Source organism: Astyanax mexicanus, chromosome 8, assembly GCF_023375975.1.
Source record: "Astyanax mexicanus isolate ESR-SI-001 chromosome 8, AstMex3_surface, whole genome shotgun sequence".
NCBI lineage: Eukaryota > Metazoa > Chordata > Actinopteri > Characiformes > Acestrorhamphidae > Astyanax > Astyanax mexicanus.
The window spans coordinates 42,559,498-42,581,351 of NC_064415.1; positions in this window are offsets into that span (position 1 = coordinate 42,559,498).

The window sequence follows — 21,854 nt, forward strand, 5'->3', positions numbered from 1 at the left end:
TGGCTAATAGTGACCACAAAAGTGTCCATATCAAATTTTCATTTGGTGTACCATTAGCGCATGGGCCATAGATGATAATTGGCTAGGATGACCTTGATAGCTTGTATGGTTCTAGAGAAACAGCTATCAAGCATTGGCCCCGCCCCCTGGGGGGGTGTATGTCTACTTAAACTGACAGGGTATCTGAGAATCATGTAATGATCAAAGGACTGAAGTGGTATTAGTGTCAGGTTAAGCATTCAAAAGTTATAAGTGTTAAAGACATTTTACTGCACCATGGTAGAACTCATTTGCATATGGCAGCCATATTGTTTATAAATGTAAATATTTTTTTAATAATTATTGAGGAGTAAGCTCTGCTGAACTGTTTGACACCAAACATGTCATGATTGGTCAAGGATCCAAGGACAAGATCTCAAAAGTAGGTTTTGCATATTATGCAAATTAAAAAAAAAAATTGGGTGGAGCATAAACAAGAATGACCCAGGCGGCTGACTAGCATGACCAAGAAGGATAAAGATCTTCAATTAAGCAAGACAAGCAATATTGAATAAGTTCAGCAGAGCTTTAATTTAGAATAATTCAACTGTAACTGTTTCACCAAATGACCACCAGAGCGCAGCAAGAGACCACATATAACCTGCTGGAAATCTATCACTCTATAAGTAAGACAGAACATTCCCTATCTGTGTGTTTCTATTTATTAAAAAGAGAAGAAAAGTCCGATTGGGCTCCAAATTGGTACTCATGATCAAGTGGTCTGTATATACATGTATGTAAATTTGTGTGTTGATAGGGTCAAAGGTTCCTGACTTCTGACCATTTAGGTTTGAAAAAAGTGATAATACAGGCTTATGGCCTACAAAATGGCTGTTGCTCTTTGGCCATATTAGAGGCAAAAAATATCTGATTTGGCTCAAAATTTGCAATCAGGATCACAATATCAGTCTATATATGTATGTCAATTTCTGTGTCAACAGGGTCAAAGGTTCCTGACTTCTGTCCATTTAGATTTGAAAAAAGCGATAATACAGGCTTGAGGCCTACAAAATCGCTGTAGTTTTCCAGCCGTTGTAGAGGCAAAACATGTCCGATTTGGCTGAAAATTTGCAATAAAGATCAGATTATCAGTCTATATACGTGTATAAATTTGTGTGTTGATAGGGTGAAAGGTTCCAGTCTTCTGTCCATTTAGGTTGGAAAATAGCGATAAATAGAATAAATTGAAAATAGTTATTTTTTCACTGTAGAGCCTACTGAAGACTTATTTGGCTCATACTTGGCACATGTGCTTCAAATGTCATTGTTAATTAGTAGCTTCAACAGTTTTGGCATGTTTTAAACTTTGACAGAGTTTTGGCCAAATAACTCTGAAAAGGCTTTCACGTACATGTTTGATCAAGGTTTATGGGCCTCAAATAGTTAAAATGTCAAGATTTTTTCGATAATTATTTACCTACAGGGCCTCAAGATTGCATCAAGACCAAATTTGTTTTGATTGATTAAGGATTTAAAGACAAGTTCGAAAAGAGACATTTTTACGCTTTTGGCCATTGATGAAAATCTTTGCATTTTTGGTAAACACATGTAATTACAAAGTTGTAAAGGCTACAGCAAAGTATACAACTGAAAAAGAATAACAAGCCTAGGCCACTTGTACCTTTAGATATAACTGATTTTCTGCTATAGCGCCCCCTTGAGGCCAATCAACGCCATATTTTAATGGATGATAGAAGGCCCTGAGATACATGTAGGGTATAAGTATCGTCCTGATTGGTCATTGTTTAGCATGTCAAAAGCTTGCTGGAATCTGATTGGCTAATAAGGATCGCAAAAATTTGCATATCAAATTTTCCTTCTGTAAAACATTAGGACATAGGCCATAGATGATACATGCCAAAGGAGAGCTTCATAGCTTGTACGCTTCCTGAGAAACAGATTTTTAGCTTTGGCTCCGCCCCCTGGGGGCGTATGTCTACACAGATTGACTGGCTACCTCAGAATCATGTTGGCATCAAAGTTGTAAAGTGGCATTAGTGTAGGTTTAAGCATTCAAAAGTTACAGCTGTTAGAGTAAATTTGGGTGTGCCACGGTAAGATTAATTTGCATATGGCGGCCATACTGTTTACAAATTTCACAATTTTTTCGATAATTATTGAGTTTGGGACTCTGCTGAGTTGTTTGACACCAAATATGACAGGATTGGTCAATGACCCTAGGACAAGTTCTCAAAAGTAGGTTTTGCATATTATGCTAAATAGCAAAAAATCTAAGTGGGCGGAGCTTAGTGGTTCTATTGACCTTTTTGATTTGCCATTAACCAAGGAATCATATAATGCAAGAATTTTTGCTCTAGCTATCAGGGCGTAGGAGTTAAGAGGCCAAACGCGTTGACCTTCGCCATAGCGCCCCCTTGAGGCCGATCGGGCTCATCTTTTGAATCTGAGTAGCGGTGAGAAGTACTACCATATGACCAAGTCTCAGCCCTGTAGGCCTTACGGTTTCTTCTGCCCAATCACTTCTATGGCAGAAAAAGAATAAGAACTATAATAATAATAATAATAATAATAATAATAATAATCAGAACAATTACAATAGGGTTTCTAGCACTACGTGCTCGAACCCCTAAATATAGCCGCAAGCGGCGATTTACGGGGTTCGAGCGTTACAGGCAAAGAGACCCCTGGAGGCCAGTTAGGCTTAAAACATGTTGCCGGTTGATCGGCATCGCCAAACTGGATGAGGATGACCAGCATGACCGTGAAGACCAAGCTAGATTACCAGCATGACTAATCTGGATGACAAACTTGTTGACCATATTGACCAAGCTGGAAGACCATAATGACCAAACTGGATGACCAGCATGGCAAAGGTGGTTGGCCAGTATGACCAAGCTGGAAGACCACCATTACTATGAGGACAAAGCTGAATGACCAGCAGGACCATAATGACCAATGTGAATGGCCAGCATGACCAAGCTGGATGGCCAGCATAACCAAGCTGGGTGACCAGCGTGACCATAAAGACCATAATGGCAATGCTAGATGAGTGGTGTGAGTAAACTAGTTGAAAAGCATTGATAAATTGAGCTGTAGTGTTCATCAGGTTTTATGTGGTGTCTTACTGCACTCTAGTGCGCATTTGGTGAAACAAATTCAGTTCTTAAATTGAAAAAACACAAGGCATAAAAAGGGCATATAAATAACCCGTATATAGTATATAAGTTTTGACCTGATTAACATTCCGCCTGTTAAAAGCTTGCTGGAATGTGATTGGCTAATAGTGACCACAAAAGTGTCCATATCAAATTTTCATTTGGTGTACCATTAGTGCATGGGCCATAGATGATAATTGGCTAGGATGACCTTGATAGCTTGTATGGTTCTAGAGAAACAGCTATCGAGCATTGGCCCCGCCCCCTGGGGGTGTATGTCTACTTAAACTGACAGGGTATCTGAGAATCATGTAATAATCAAAGGACTGAAGTGGTATTAGTGTCAGGTTAAGCATTCAAAAGTTATAAGTGTTAAAGACATTTTACTGCACCATGGTAGAACTCATTTGCATATGGCGGCCATATTGTTTATAAATGTAAAGATTGTTTTAATAATCATTGAGGAGTAAGCTCTGCTGAACTGTTTGACACCAAACATGTCATTATTGGTCAAGGATCCAAGGACAAGATCTCAAAAGTAGGTTTTGCATATTATGCAAATTTAAAAAAAAATTAAGTGGGTGGAGCATAAACAAGAATGACCCAGGCGGCTGACCATCATGAACAAGAAGGATAAATATGTTCAATTAAGCAAGACAAGCAAGATTGAATAAGTTCAGCAGAGCTTTAATTTAGAATAATTCACCTGTAGCTGTTTCACCAAATGACCACCAGAGCGCAGCAAGAGACCACATATAACCTGCTGGAAATCTATCACGCTATCAGAAAGACAGAACATTCCCTATCAGTGTGTTTCTATTTATTAAAAAGAGAAGAAAAGTCCGATTGGGCTCCAAATTGGTACTCATGATCAAGTGGTCTGTATATACATGTATGTAAATTTGTGTGTTGATAGGGTCAAAGGTTCCTGACTTCTGACCATTTAGGTTTGAAAAAAGTGATAATACAGGCTTATGGCCTACAAAATGGCTGTTGCTCTTTGGCCATATTAGAGGCAAAAAATATCTGATTTGGCTCAAAATTTGCAATCAGGATCACAATATCAGTCTATATATGTATGTCAATTTCTGTGTCAATAGGGTCAAAGGTTCCTGACTTCTGTCCATTTAGATTTGAAAAAAGCGATAATACAGGCTTGAGGCCTACAAAATCGCTGTAGTTTTCCAGCCGTTGTAGAGGCAAAACATGTCCGATTTGGCTGAAAATTTGCAATCAAGATCAGATTATCAGTCTATATATGTGTATAAATTTGTGTGTTGATAGGGTGAAAGGTTCCTGTCTTCTGTCCATTTAGGTTGGAAAATAGCGATAAATAGAATAAATTGAAAATAGTTATTTTTTCACTGTAGAGCCTACTGAAGACTTATTTGGCTCATACTTGGCACATGTACTTCAAATGTCATTGTTAATTAGTAGCTTCAACAGTTTTGGCATGTTTTAAACTTTGACAGAGTTTTGGCCAAATAACTCTGAAAAGGCTTTCACGTACATGTTTGATCAAGGTTTATGGGCCTCAAATAGTTAAAATGTCAAGATTTTTTTGATAATTATTTACCTACAGGGTCTCAAGATTGCATCAAGACCAAATTTGTTTTGATTGATTAAGGACTTAAAGACAAGTTCGAAAAGAGCAATTTTTACTCTTTTGGCCACTGATGAAAATCTTTGCATTTTTGGTAAACATATGTAATGACAAAGTTGTAAAGGCTACAGCAAAGTATACAAATAAAAAAGAATAACAAGCCTAGGCCACTTGTACCTTTAGATATAACTGATTTTCTGCTATAGCGCCCCCTTGAGGCCAATCAACGCAATATTTTAATAGATGATAGAAGGCCCTGAGATACATGTAGGGTATAAGTATCGTCCTGATTGGTCATTGTTTAGCCTGTCAAAAGCTTGCTGGAATCTGATTGGCTAATAACGATCGCAAAAATTTGCATATCAAATTTTCCTTCTGTAAAACATTAGGACATAGGCCATAGATGATACATGCCAAAGGAGAGCTTCATAGCTTGTACGGTTCCTGAGAAACAGATTTTTAGCTTTGGCTCCGCCCCCTGGGGGCGTATGTCTACACAGATTGACGGGCTACCTCAGAATCATGTTGGCATCAAAGTTGTAAAGTGGCATTAGTGTAGGTTTAAGCATTCAAAAGTTACAGCTGTTAGAGTAAATTTGGGTGTGCCACGGTAAGATTAATTTGCATATGGCGGCCATATTGTTTAAAAATTTCTAAATTTTTTCGATAATTATTGAGGTTGGGACTCTGCTGAGTTGTTTGACACCAAATATGACAGGATTGGTCAATAACCCTAGGACAAGTTCTCAAAAGTAGGTTTTGCATATTATGCTAAATAGCAAAAAATCTAAGTGGGCGGAGCTTAGTGGTTCTATTGACCTTTTTGATTTGCCATTAACCAAGGAATCATATAATGCAAGAATTTTTGCTCTAGCTATCAGGGCGTAGGAGTTACGAGGCCAAACGCGTTGACCTTCGCCATAGCGCCCCCTTGAGGCCGATCGGGCTCATCTTTTGAATCTGAGTAGCGGTGAGAAGTACTACCATATGACCAAGTCTCAGCCCTGTAGGCCTTACGGTTTCTTCTGCCCAATCACTTCTATGGCAGAAAAAGAATAAGAACTATAATAATAATAAATATAGCCGCAAGCGGCGATTTACGGGGTTCGAGCGTTACAGGCAAAGAGACCCCTGGAGGCCAGTTAGGCTTAAAACATGTTGCCGGTTGACCGGCATCGCCAAACTGGATGAGGATGACCAGCATGACCGTGAAGACCAAGCTAGATTACCAGCATGACTAATCTGGATGACAAACTTGTTGACCATATTGACCAAGCTGGAAGACCATAATGACCAAACTGGATGACCAGCATGGCAAAGGTGGTTGGCCAGTATGACCAAGCTGGAAGACCACCATTACTATGAGGACAAAGCTGAATGACCAGCAGGACCATAATGACCAATGTGAATGGCCAGCATAACCAAGCTGGGTGACCAGCGTGACCATAAAGACCATAATGGCAATGCTAGATGAGTGGTGTGAGTAAACTAGTTGAAAAGCATTGATAAATTGAGCTGTAGTGTTCATCAGGTTTTATGTGGTGTCTTACTGCACTCTAGTGGGCATTTGGTGAAACAAATTCAGTTCTTAAATTGAAAAAACACAAGGCATAAAAAGGGCATATAAATAACCCGTATATAGTATATAAGTTTTGACCTGATTAACATTCCGCCTGTTAAAAGCTTGCTGGAATGTGATTGGCTAATAGTGACCACAAAAGTGTCCATATCAAATTTTCATTTGGTGTACCATTAGTGCATGGGCCATAGATGATAATTGGCTAGGATGACCTTGATAGCTTGTATGGTTCTAGAGAAACAGCTATCGAGCATTGGCCCCGCCCCCTGGGGGTGTATGTCTACTGAAACTGACAGGGTATCTGAGAATCATGTAATGATCAAAGGACTGAAGTGGTATTAGTGTCAGGTTAAGCATTCAAAAGTTATAAGTGTTAAAGACATTTTACTGCACCATGGTAGAACTCATTTGCATATGGCGGCCATATTGTTTATAAATGTAAAGATTTTTTAAATAATTATTGAGGAGTAAGCTCTGCTGAACTGTTTGACACCAAACATGTCATGATTGGTCAAGGATCCAAGGACAAGATCTCAAAAGTAGGTTTTGCATATTATGCAAATTTAAAAAAAAATTAAGTGGGTGGAGCATAAACAAGAATGACCCAGGCGGCTGACTAGCATGAACAAGAAGGATAAAGATCTTCAATTAAGCAAGACAAGCAAGATTGAATAAGTTCAGCAGAGCTTTAATTTAGAATAATTCACCTGTAGCTGTTTCACCAAATGACCACCAGAGCGCAGCAAGAGACCACATATAACCTGCTGGAAATCTATCACTCTATCAGAAAGACAGAACATTCCCTATCAGTGTGTTTCTATTTATTAAAAAGAGAAGAAAAGTCCGATTGGGCTCCAAATTGGTACTCATGATCAAGTGGTCTGTATATACATGTATGTAAATTTGTGTGTTGATAGGGTCAAAGGTTCCTGACTTCTGACCATTTAGGTTTGAAAAAAGTGATAATACAGGCTTATGGCCTACAAAATGGCTGTTGCTCTTTGGCCATATTAGAGGCAAAAAATATCTGATTTGGCTCAAAATTTGCAATCAAGATCACAATATCAGTCTATATATGTATGTCAATTTCTGTGTCAATAGGGTCAAAGGTTCCTGACTTCTGTCCATTTAGATTTGAAAAAAGCGATAATACAGGCTTGAGGCCTACAAAATCGCTGTAGTTTTCCAGCCGTTGTAGAGGCAAAACATGTCCTATTTGGCTGAAAATTTGCAATCAAGATCAGATTATCATTCTATATATGTGTATAAATTTGTGTGTTGATAGGGTGAAAGGTTCCTGTCTTCTGTCCATTTAGGTTGGTAAATAGCGATAAATAGAATAAATTGAAAATAGTCATTTTTTCACTGTAGAGCCTACTGAAGACTTATTTGGCTCATACTTGGCACATGTACTTCAAATGTCATTGTTAATTAGTAGCTTCAACAGTTTTGGCATGTTTTAAACTTTGACAGAGTTTTGGCCAAATAACTCTGAAAAGGCTTTCACGTACATGTTTGATCAAGGTTTATGGGCCTCAAATAGTTAAAATGTCAAGATTTTTTTGATAATTATTTACCTACAGGGTCTCATGATTGCATCAAGACCAAATTTGTTTTGATTGATTAAGGACTTAAAGACAAGTTCGAAAAGAGCAATTTTTACTCTTTTGGCCACTGATGAAAATCTTTGCATTTTTGGTAAAAATATGTAATTACAAAGTTGTAAAGGCTACAGCAAAGTATACAACTAAAAAAGAATAACAAGCCTAGGCCACTTGTACCTTTAGATATAACTGATTTTCTGCTATAGCGCCCCCTTGAGGCCAATCAACGCCATATTTTAATGGATGATAGAAGGCCCTGAGATACATGTAGTGTATAAGTATCGTCCTGATTGGTCATTGTTTAGCCTGTCAAAAGCTTGCTGGAACCTGATTGGCTAATAACGATCGCAAAAATTTGCATATCAAATTTTCCTTCTGTAAAAAATTAGGACATAGGCCATAGATGATACATGCCAAAGGAGAGCTTCATAGCTTGTACGGTTCCTGAGAAACAGATTTTTAGCTTTGGCTCCGCCCCCTGGGGGCGTATGTCTACACAGATTGACGGGCTACCTCAGAATCATATTGGCATCAAAGTTGTAAAGTGGCATTAGTGTAGGTTTAAGCATTCAAAAGTTACAGCTGTTAGAGTAAATTTGGGTGTGCCACGGTAAGATTAATTTGCATATGGCGGCCATATTGTTTAAAAATTTCTCAATTTTTTCGATAATTATTGAGGTTGGGACTCTGCTGAGTTGTTTGACACCAAATATGACAGGATTAGTCAATGACCCTAGGACAAGTTCTCAAAAGTAGGTTTTGCATATTATGCTAAACAGCAAAAAATCTAAGTGGGCGGAGCTTAGTGGTTCTATTGACCTTTTTGATTTGCCATTAACCAAGGAATCATTTAATGCAAGAATTTTTGCTCTAGCTATCAGGGCGTAGGAGTTACGAGGCCAAACGCGTTGACCTTCGCCATAGCGCCCCCTTGAGGCCGATCGGGCTCATCTTTTGAATCTGAGTAGCGGTGAGAAGTACTACCATATGACCAAGTCTCAGCCCTGTAGGCCTTACGGTTTCTTCTGCCCAATCACTTCTATGGCAGAAAAAGAATAAGAATAATAATAATAATAATCAGAACAATTACAATAGGGTTTCTAGCACTACGTGCTCGAACCCCTAATAAATATAGCCGCAAGCGGCGATTTACGGGGTTCGAGCGTTACAGGCAAAGAGACCCCTGGAGGCCAGTTAGGCTTAAAACATGTTGCCGGTTGACCGGCATCGCCAAACTGGATGAGGATGACCAGCATGACCGTGAAGACCAAGCTAGATTACCAGCATGACTAATCTGGATGACAAACTTGTTGACCATATTGACCAAGCTGGAAGACCATAATGACAAAAAGCGGGACCAGCATGGCAAAGGTGGTTGGCCAGTATGACCAAGCTGGAAGACCACCATTACTATGAGGACAAAGCTGAATGACCAGCAGGACCATAATGACCAATGTGAATGGCCAGCATGACCAAGCTGGATGGCCAGCATAACCAAGCTGGGTGACCAGCGTGACCATAAAGACCATAATGGCAATGCTAGATGAGTGGTGTGAGTAGACTAGTTGAAAAGCATTGATAAATTGAGCTGTAGTGTTCATCAGGTTTTATGTGGTGTCTTACTGCACTCTAGTGGGCATTTGGTGAAACAAATTCAGTTCTTAAATTGAAAAAACACAAGGCATAAAAAGGGCATATAAATAACCCGTATATAGTATATAAGTTTTGACCTGATTAACATTCCGCCTGTTAAAAGCTTGCTGGAATGTGATTGGCTAATAGTGACCACAAAAGTGTCCATATCAAATTTTCATTTGGTGTACCATTATTGCATGGGCCATAGATGATAATTGGCTAGGATGACCTTGATAGCTTGTATGGTTCTAGAGAAACAGCTATCGAGCATTGGCCCCGCCCCCTGGGGGGGTGTATGTCTACTTAAACTGACAGGGTATCTGAGAATCATGTAATGATCAAAGGACTGAAGTGGTATTAGTGTCAGGTTAAGCATTCAAAAGTTATAAGTGTTAAAGACATTTTACTGCACCATGGTAGAACTCATTTGCATATGGCGGCCATATTGTTTATAAATGTAAAGATTTTTTTAATAATTATTGAGGAGTAAGCTCTGCTGAACTGTTTGACACCAAACATGTCATGATTTGTCAAGGATCCAAGGACAAGATCTCAAAAGTAGGTTTTGCATATTATGCAAATTAAAAAAAAAATTAAGTGGGTGGAGCATAAACAAGAATGACCCAGGCGGCTGACCATCATGAACAAGAAGGATAAATATGTTCAATTAAGCAAGACAAGCAAGATTGAATAAGTTCAGCAGAGCTTTAATTTAGAATAATTCACCTGTAGCTGTTTCACCAAATGACCACCAGAGCGCAGCAAGAGACCACATATAACCTGCTGGAAATCTATCACTCTATCAGAAAGACAGAACATTCCCTATCAGTGTGTTTCTATTTATTAAAAAGAGAAGAAAAGTCCGATTGGGCTCCAAATTGGTATTCATGATCAAGTGGTCTGTATATACATGTATGTAAATTTGTGTGTTGATAGGGTCAAAGGTTCCTGACTTCTGACCATTTAGGTTTGAAAAAAGTGATAATACAGGCTTATGGCCTACAAAATGGCTGTTGCTCTTTGGCCATATTAGAGGCAAAAAATATCTGATTTGGCTCAAAATTTGCAATCAAGATCACAATATCAGTCTATATATGTATGTCAATTTCTGTGTCGATAGGGTCAAAGGTTCCTGACTTCTGTCCATTTAGATTTGAAAAAAGCGATAATACAGGCTTGAGGCCTACAAAATCGCTGTAGTTTTCCAGCCGTTGTAGAGGCAAAACATGTCCGATTTGGCTGAAAATTTGCAATCAAGATCAGATTATCAGTCTATATGTGTGTATAAATTTGTGTGTTGATAGGGTAAAAGGTTCCTGTCTTCTGTCCATTTAGGTTGGAAAATAGCGATAAATAGAATAAATTGAAAATAGTTATTTTTTCACTGTAGAGCCTACTGACGACTTATTTGGCTCATACTTGGCACATGTACTTCCAATGTCATTGTTAATTAGTAGCTTCAACAGTTTTGGCATGTTTTAAACTTTGACAGAGTTTTGGCCAAATAACTCTGAAAAGGCTTTCACGTACATGTTTGATCAAGGTTTATGGGCCTCAAATAGTTAAAATGTCAAGATTTTTTTGATAATTATTTACCTACAGGGTCTCAAGATTGCATCAAGACCAAATTTGTTTTGATTGATTAAGGACTTAAAGACAAGTTCGAAAAGAGCAATTTTTACTCTTTTGGCCACTGATGAAAATCTTTGCATTTTTGGTAAACATATGTAATTACAAAGTTGTAAAGGCTACAGCAAAGTATACAACTTAAAAAGAATAATAAGCCTAGGCCACTTGTACCTTTAGATATAACTGATTTTCTGCTATAGCGCCCCCTTGAGGCCAATCAACGCCATATTTTAATGGATGATAGAAGGCCCTGAGATACATGTAGGATATAAGTATCGTCCTGATTGGTCATTGTTTAGCATGTCAAAAGCTTGCTTGAAACTGATTGGCTAATAACGATCGCAAAAATTTGCATATCAAATTTTCCTTCTGTAATATATTAGGACATAGGCCATAGATGATACATGCCAAAGGAGAGCTTCATAGCTTGTACGGTTCCTGAGAAACAGATTTTGAGCTTTGGCTCCGCCCCCTGGGGGCGTATGTCTACACAGATTGACGGGCTACCTCAAAATCATGTTGGCATCATAGGTCTAAAGTGGCATTAGTGTCGGTTTAAGCATTCAAAAGTTACAGCTGTTAAAGTAAATTTGGGTGTGCCACGGTCAGATTAATTTGCATATGGCAGCCATATTTTTTGCAAATTTCAAGATTTTTTTAATAATTATTGAGGTTGGGACTCTGCTGAGTTGTTTGACACCAAACATGTCAGGATTGGTCATTGAGTTTAGGACAAGTTCTCAAAAGTAGGTTTTGCATATTATGCTAAATAGCAAAAAATCTAAGTGGGCGGAGCTTAGTGGTTCTATTGACCTTTTTGATTTGCCATTAACCAAGGAATCATATAATGCAAGAATTTTTGCTCTAGCTATCAGGTCGTAGGAGTTACGGGGCCAAACGCGTTGACCTTCGCCATAGCGCCCCCTTGAGGCCGATCGGGCTCATCTTTTGAATCTGAGTAGCGGTGAGAAGTACTACCATATGACCAAGTCTCAGCCCTGTAGGCCTTACGGTTTCTTCTGCCCAATCACTTCTATGGCAGAAAAAGAATAAGAATAATAATAAATATAGCCGCAAGCGGCGATTTACGGGGTTCGAGCGTCACAGGCAAAGAGGCCCCTGGAGGCCAGTTAGGCTTAAAACCTGTTGCTGGTTGACCGTCATCACCAAACTGGATAACCAAGCTGGGTAACCAGCGTGACCATAAAGACCATAATGACAATGCTAGATGAGTGGTGTGAGTAAACTAGTTGAAAAGCATTGATAAATTGAGCTGTAGTGTTCATCAGGTTTTATGTGGTGTCTTACTGCACTCTAGTGCGCATTTGGTGAAACAAATTCAGTTCTTAAATTAAAAAAACACAAGGCATAAAAAGGGCATATAAATAACCCATATATAGTGTATAAGTTTTGACCTGATTAACATTCCGCATGTTAAAAGCTTGCTGGAATGTGATTGGCTAATAGTGACCACAAAAGTGTCCATATCAAATTTTCATTTCGTGTACCATTAGTGCATGGGCCATAGATGATAATTGGCTAGGATGACCTTGATAGCTTGTATGGTTCTAGAGAAACAGCTATCCAGCATTGGCCCCGCCCCCTGGGGGGGTGTATGTCTACTTAAACTGACAGGGTATCTGAGAATCATGTAATGATCAAAGGACTGAAGTGGTATTAGTGTCAGGTTAAGCATTCAAAAGTTATAAGTGTTAAAGACATTTTACTGCACCATGGTAGAACTCATTTGCATATGGCGGCCATATTGTTTATAAATGTAAAGATTTTTTTAATAATTATTGAGGAGTAAGCTCTGCTGAACTGTTTGACACCAAACATGTCATGATTGGTCAAGGATCCAAGGACAAGATCTCAAAAGTAGGTTTTGCATATTATGCAAATTTTAAAAAAAATTAAGTGGGTGGAGCATAAACAAGAATGACCCAGGCGGCTGACCAGCATGAACAAGAAGGATAAATATGTTCAATTAAGCAAGACAAGCAAGATTGAATAAGTTCAGCAGAGCTTTAATTTAGAATAATTCACCTGTAGCTGTTTCACCAAATGACCACCAGAGCGCAGCAAGAGACCACATATAACCTGCTGGAAATCTATCACTCTATCAGAAAGACAGAACATTCCCTATCAGTGTGTTTCTATTTATTAAAAAGAGAAGAAAAGTCAGATTGGGCTCCAAATTGGTACTCATGATCAAGTGGTCTGTATATATATGTATGTAAATTTGTGTGTTGATAGGGTCAAAGGTTCCTGACTTCTGACCATTTAGGTTTGAAAAAAGTGATAATACAGGCTTATGGCCTACAAAATGGCTGTTGCTCTTTGGCCATATTAGAGGCAAAAAATATCTGATTTGGCTCAAAATCTTGCCATCAGGATCACAATATCAGTCTATATATGTATGTCAATTTCTGTGTCAATAGGGTCAAAGGTTCCTGACTTCTGTCCATTTAGATTTGAAAAAAGCGATAATACAGGCTTGAGGCCTACAAAATCGCTGTAGTTTTCCAGCCGTTGTAGAGGCAAAACATGTCCGATTTGGCTGAAAATTTGCAATCAAGATCAGATTATCAGTCTATATATGTGTATAAATTTGTGTGTTGATAGGATGAAAGGTTCCTGTCTTCTGTCCATTTAGGTTGGAAAATAGCGATAAATAGAATAAATTGAAAATAGTTATTTTTTCACTGTAGAGCCTACTGAAGACTTATTTGGCTCATACTTGGCACATGTACTTCAAATGTCATTGTTAATTAGTAGCTTCAACAGTTTTGGCATGTTTTAAACTTTGACAGAGTTTTGGCCAAATAACTCTGAAAAGGCTTTCACGTACATGTTTGATCAAGGTTTATGGGCCTCAAATAGTTAAAATGTCAAGATTTTTTTGATAATTATTTACCTACAGGGTCTCAAGATTGCATCAAGACCAAATTTGTTTTGATTGATTAAGGACTTAAAGACAAGTTCGAAAAGAGCAATTTTTACTCTTTTGGCCACTGATGAAAATCTTTGCATTTTTGGTAAACATATGTAATTACAAAGTTGTAAAGGCTACAGCAAAGTATACAATTAAAAAAGAATAACAAGCCTAGGCCACTTTTACCTTTAGATATAACCCATTTTCTGCTATAGCGCCCCCTTGAGGCCAATCAACGCCATATTTTAATGGATGATAGAAGGTCCTGAGATACATGTAGGGTATAAGTATCGTCCTGATTGGTCATTGTTTAGCCTGTCAAAAGCTTCCTGGAAATTGATTGGCTAATAACGATCGCAAAAATTTGCATATCAAATTTTCCTTCTGTAAAACATTAGGACGTAGGCCATAGATGATACATGCCAAAGGAGAGCTTCATAGCTTGTACGGTTCCTGAGAAACAGATTTTTAGCTTTGGCTCCGCCCCCTGGGGGCGTATGTCTACACAGATTGACGGGCTACCTCAGAATCATGTTGGCATCAAAGTTGTAAAGTGGCATTAGTGTAGGTTTAAGCATTCAAAAGTTACAGCTGTTAGAGTAAATTTGGGTGTGCCACGGTAAGATTAATTTACATATGGCGGCCATATTGTTTAAAAAGATCTCAATTTTTTCGATAATTATTGAGGATGGGACTCTGCTGAGTTGTTTGACACCAAATATGACAGGATTGGTCAATGACCCTAGGACAAGTTCTCAAAAGTAGGTTTTGCATATTATGCTAAATAGCAAAAAATCTAAGTGGGCGGAGCTTAGTGGTTCTATTGACCTTTTTGATTTGCCATTAACCAAGGAATCATATAATGCAAGAATTTTTGCTCTAGCTGTCAGGGCGTAGGAGTTACGAGGCCAAACGCGTTGACCTTCGCCATAGCGCCCCCTTGAGGCCGATCGGGCTCATCTTTTGAATCTGAGTAGCGGTGAGAAGTACTACCATATGACCAAGTCTCAGCCCTGTAGGCCTTACGGTTTCTTCTGCCCAATCACTTCTATGGCAGAAAAAGAATAAGAATAATAATAATAAATATAGCCGCAAGCGGCGATTTACGGGGTTCGAGCGTTACAGGCAAAGAGACCCCTGGAGGCCAGTTAGGCTTAAAACATGTTGCCGGTTGACCGGCATCGCCAAACTGGATGAGGATGACCAGCATGACCGTGAAGACCAAGCTAGATTACCAGCATGACTAATCTGGATGACAAACTTGTTGACCATATTGACCAAGCTGGAAGACCATAATGACCAAACTGGATGACCAGCATGGCAAAGGTGGTTGGCCAGTATGACCAAGCTGGAAGACCACCATTACTATGAGGACAAAGCTGAATGACCAGCAGGACCATAATGACCAATGTGAATGGCCAGCATGACCAAGCTGGATGGCCAGCATAACCAAGCTGGGTGACCAGCGTGACCATAAAGACCATAATGGCAATGCTAGATGAGTGGTGTGAGTAAACTAGTTGAAAAGCATTGATAAATTGAGCTGTAGTGTTCATCAGGTTTTATGTGGTGTCTTACTGCACTCTAGTGCGCATTTGGTGAAACAAATTCAGTTCTTAAATTGAAAAAACACAAGGCATAAAAAGGGCATATAAATAACCCGTATATAGTATATAAGTTTTGACCTGATTAACATTCCGCCTGTTAAAAGCTTGCTGGAATGTGATTGGCTAATAGTGACCACAAAAGTGTCCATATCAAATTTTCATTTGGTGTACCATTAGTGCATGGGCCATAGATGATAATTGGCTAGGATGACCTTGATAGCTTGTATGGTTCTAGAGAAACAGCTATCGAGCATTGGCCCCGCCCCCTGGGGGGGGTGTATGTCTACTTAAACTGACAGGGTATCTGAGAATCATGTAATGATCAAAGGACTGAAGTGGTATTAGTGTTAGGTTAAGCATTCAAAAGTTATAAGTGTTAAAGACATTTTACTGCACCATGGTAGAACTCATTTGCATATGGCGGCCATATTGTTTATAAATGTAAAGATTTTTTTAATAATTATTGAGGAGTAAGCTCTGCTGAACTGTTTGACACCAAACATGTCATGATTGGTCAAGGATCCAAGGACAAGATCTCAAAAGTAAGTTTTGCATATTATGCAAATAAAAAAAAAATTAAGTGGGTGGAACATAAACAAGAATGACCCAGGTGGCTGAGTAGCATGACCAAGAAGGATAAATATGTTCAATTAAGCAAGACAAGCAAGATTAAATAAGTTCAGCAGATCTTTAATTTAGAATAATTCACCTGTAGCTGTTTCACCAAATGACCACCAGAGCGCAGCAAGAGATCACATATAACCTGCTGGAAATCTGTCACTCTATAAGTAAGACAGAACATTCCCTATCAGTGTGTTTCTATTTATTACAAAGAGAGGAAAAGTCCGATTGGGCTCAAAATTGGTTTTCATGATCAAGTGGTCTGTATATATACGTGTGTAAATTTGTTTTGATAGGGTCAAAGGTTCCTGACTTCTGTCCATTTAGGCTTGAAAAAAGCGATAATACAGGCTTATGGCCTACAAAATGGCTGTTGCTCTTTGGCCATATTAGAGGCAAAAAATATCTGATTTGGCTCAGAATTTGCAATCAAGATCACAATATCAGTCTATATATGTATGTCAATTTCTGTGTCAATAGGGTCAAAGGTTCCTGACTTCTGTCCATTTAGGTTTGAAAAAAGCGATAATACAGGCTTGAGGCCTACAAAATCGCTGTAGTTTTCCAGCCGTTGTAGAGGCAAAACATGTCCGATTTGGCTGAAAATTTGCAATCAAGATCAGATTATCAGTCTATATATGTGTATAAATGTGTGTGTTGATAGGGTGAAAGCTTCCTGTCTTCTGTCCATTTAGGTTGGAAAATAGCGATAAATAGAATAAATTGAAAATAGTTATTTTTTCACTGTAGAGCCTACTGAAGACTTATTTGGCTCATACTTGGCACATGTACTTCAAATGTCATTGTTAATTAGTAGCTTCAACAGTTTTGGCATGTTTTAAACTTTGACAGAGTTTTGGCCAAATAACTCTGAAAAGGCTTTCACGTACATGTTTGATCAAGGTTTATGGGCCTCAAATAGTTAAAATGTCAAGATTTTTTTGATAATTATTTACCTACAGGGTCTCAAGATTGCATCAAGACCAAAATTGTTTTGATTGATTAAGGACTTAAAGACAAGTTCGAAAAGAGCAATTTTTACTCTTTTGGCCACTGATGAAAATCTTTGCATTTTTGGTAAACATATGTAATTACAAAGTTGTAAAGGCTACAGCAAAGTATACAACTGAAAAGAGAATAACAAGCCTAGGCCACTTGTACCTTTAGATATAACTGATTTTCTGCTATAGCGCCCCCTTGAGGCCAATCAACGCCATATTTTAATGGATGATAGAAGGCCCTGAGATACATGTAGGGTATAAGTATCGTCCTAATTGGTCATTGTTTAGCCTGTCAAAAGCTTTCTGGAATCTGATTGGCTAATAACGATTGCAAAAATTTGCATATCAAATTTTCCTTCTGTAAAACATTAGGACATAGGCCATAGATGATACATGCCAAAGGAGAGATTCATAGCTTGTACGGTTCCTGAGAAACAGATTTTTAGCTTTGGCTCCGCCCCCTGGGGGCGTATGTCTACACAGATTGACGGGCTACCTCAGAATCATATTGGCATCAAATTTGTAAAGTGGCATTAGTGTAGGTTTAAGCATTCAAAAGTTACAGCTGTTAGAGTAAATTTGGGTGTGCCACGGTAAGATTAATTTGCATATGGCGGCCATATTGTTTAAAAATTTCTCAATTTTTTCGATAATTATTGAGTTTGGGACTCTGCTGAGTTGTTTGACACCAAATATGACAGGATTGGTCAATGACCCTAGGACAAGTTCTCAAAAGTAGGTTTTGCATATTATGCTAAATAGCAAAAAATCTAAGTGGGCGGAGCTTAGTGGTTCTATTGACCTTTTCGATTTGCCATTAACCAAGGAATCATATAATGCAAGAATTTTTGATCTAGCTATCAGGGCGTAGGAGTTACGAGGCCAAACGCGTTGACCTTCGCCATAGCGCCCCCTTGAGGCCGATCGGGCTCATCTTTTGAATCTGAGTAGCGGTGAGAAGTACTACCATATGACCAAGTCTCAGCCCTGTAGGCCTTACGGTTTCTTCTGCCCAATCACTTCTATGGCAGAAAAAGAATAAGAACTATAATAATAATCAGAACAATTACAATAGGGTTTCTAGCACTACGTGCTCGAACCCCTAATAATCAGAACAATTACAATAGGGTTTCTAGCACTACGTGCTCGAACCCCTAAATATAGCCGCAAGCGGCGATTTACGGGGTTCGAGCGTTACAGACAAAGAGGCCCCTGGAGGCCAGTTAGGCTTAAAACATGTTGCTGGTTGACTGGCATCACCAAACTGGATGACCAGCATGGCAAAGGTGTTTGGCCAGTATGACCAAGCTGGATGACCAGCATTGCTATGATGACAAAGCTGAATGACCAGCAGGACCATAATGACCAATGTGAATGACCAGAATGACCTAGCTGGATGGGCAGCATAACCAAGCTAGGTGACCAGCGTGACCATAAGGACCATAATGACAATGCTAGATGAGTGGTGTGAGTAAACTAGTTGAAATGCATTGATAAATTGAGCTGTAGTGTTCAGCAGGTTTTATGTGGTCTCTTGCTGCACTTTAGTGGGCATTCGGAGAGCCTAGCAGTGAGGCATGACAAGGGCACATATTAATAACCAATAATATCAATAATAGTACATAAGTTTTGACCTGATTGACATTCAGCCTGTCAAAATCTTGCTGGAATGTGATTGGCTAATAGTGACCACAAAAGTGTCCATATCAAATTTTCATTTGGTGTACCATTAGTGCATGGGCCATAGATGATAATTGGCAAGGACGACCTTGATAGCTTGTATGGTTCTAGAGAAACAGCTATCGAGCATTGGCTCCGCCCCCTGGGGGGGGTGTATGTCTACTTAAACTGAAAGGGTATCTGAGAGTCATGTAATGATCAAAGGACTGAAGTGGTATTAGTGTCAGGTTAAGCATTCAAAAGTTATAAGTGTTAAAAAGATTTTACTGCACCATGGTAGAACTCATTTGCATATGGCGGCCATATTGTTTATAAATGTAAAGATTTTTTTTAATAATTATTGAGGAGTAAGCTCTGCTGAACTGTTTGATACCAAACATGTCATGATTGGTCAAGGAGCCAAGGACAAGATCTCAAAAGTAAGTTTTGCATATTATGCAAATAAAAAAAAATTAAGTGGGTGGAACATAAACAAGAATGACCCAGGTGGCTGACTAGCATGACCAAGAAGGATAAAGATCTTCAATTAAGCAAGACAAGCAAGATTAAATAAGTTCAGCAGAGCTTTAATTTAGAATAATTCACCTGTAGCTGTTTCACCAAATGACCACCAGAGCGCAGCAAGAGACCACATATAACCTGCTGGAAATCTATCACTCTATAAGTAAGACAGAACATTCCCTATCAGTGTGTTTCTATTTATTACAAAGAGAGGAAAAGTCCGATTGGGCTCAAAATTGAAACTCATGATCAAGTGGTCTGTATATATATGTGTGTAAATTTGTGTGTTGATAGGGTCAAAGGTTCCTGACTTCTGTCCATTTAGGCTTGAAAAAAGCGATAATACAGGCTTATGGCCTACAAAATGGCTGTTGCTCTTTGGCCATATTAGAGGCAAAAATTATCTGATTTGGCTCAAAATTTGCAATAAAGATCACAATATCAGTCTATATATGTATGTAAATTTCTGTGTCGATAGGGTCAAAGGTTCCTGACTTCTGTCCATTTAGGTTTGAAAAAAGCGATAATACAGGCTTCAGGCCTACAAAATCGCTGTAGTTTTCCAGCCGTTGTAGAGGGAAAACATGTCCGATTTGGCTGAAAATTTGCAATCAAGATCAGATTATCAGTCTATATACGTGTATAAATTTGTGTGTTGATAGAGTCAAAGGTTCCTGTCTTCTGTCCATTTAGGTTGGAAAATAGCGATAAATAGAATAAATTGAAAATATTTATTTTTTCACTGTAGAGCCTACTGAAGACTTATTTGGCTCATACTTGGCACATTTGCTTCAAATGTCATTGTTAATTAGTAGCTTCAACAGTTTTGGCACGTTTAAAACTTTGACAGAGTTTTGGCCAAATAACTCTGAAAAGGCTTTCACGTACATGTTTGATCAAGGTTTATGGGCCTCAAATAATTAAAATGTCAAGATTTTTTTGATAATTATTTAAATACAGGGTCTCAAGATTGCATCAAGACCAAATTTGTTTTGATTGATTGAAGACTTAAAGACAAGTTCGAAAAGAGCCATTTTTACTCTTTTGGCCACTGATGAAAATCTTTGCATTTTTGGTAAACACATGTAATTACAAAGTTGTAAAGGCTACAGCAAAGTATACAACTCAAAAAGAATTACAAGCCTAGGCCACTGGTACCTTTAGATATAACTGATTTTCTGCTATAGCGCCCCCTTGAGGCCAATCAAAGCCATATTTTAATGGATGATAGAAGGCCCTCATATACATGTAGGGTATAAGTATCTTCCTGATTGGTCATTGTTTAGCCTGTCAAAAGCTGGCTGGAATCTGATTGGCTAATAGCGATCACAAAAATTTGCTTATCAAATTTTCCTTCAGTAAAACATTAGGAAGTAGGCCATAGATGATACATGCCAAAGGAGAACTTCATAGCTTGTACGGTTCCTGAGAAACAGATTTTTAGCTTTAGCTCCGCCCCCTGGGGGCGTATGTCTACACAGATTGATGGGCTACCTCAGAGTCATGTTGGCATCATAGGTCTAAAGTGGCATTAGTGTAGGTTTAAGCATTCAAAAGTTACAGCTGTTAGAGTAAATTTGGGTGTGCCACGGTAAGATTAATTTGCATATGGCGGCCATATTGTTTGCAAATTTCACAATTTATTTGATAATTATTGAGGTTGGGACTCTGCTGAGTTGTTTGACACCAAATATGACAGGATTGGTCAATGACCCTAGGACAAGTTCTCAAAAGTAGGTTTTGCATATTATGCTAAATAGCAAAAAATCTAAGTGGGCGGAGCTTAGTGGTTCTATTGACCTTTTTGATTTGCCATTAACCAAGGAATCATATAATGCAAGAATTTTTGCTCTAGCTATCAGGGCGTGGGAGTTACGAGGCCTAACGCGTTGACCTTCGCCATAGCGCCCCCTTGAGGCCGATCGGGCTCATCTTTTGAATCTGAGTAGCGGTGAGAAGTACTACCATATGACCAAGTCTCAGCCCTGTAGGCCTTACGGTTTCTTCTGCCCGATCACTTCTATGGCAGAAAAAGAATAAGAATAATAATCGGAACAATTACAATAGGGTTTCTAGCACTACGTGCTCGAACCCCTAAATATAGCCGCAAGCGGCGATTTACGGGGTTCGAGCGTCACAGGCAAAGAGGCCCCTGGAGGCCAGTTAGGCTTAAAACCTGTTGCTGGTTGACCGTCATCACCAAACTGGATAACCAAGCTGGGTAACCAGCGTGACCATAAAGACCATAATGACAATGCTAGATGAGTGGTGTGAGTAAACTAGTTGAAAAGCATTGATAAATTG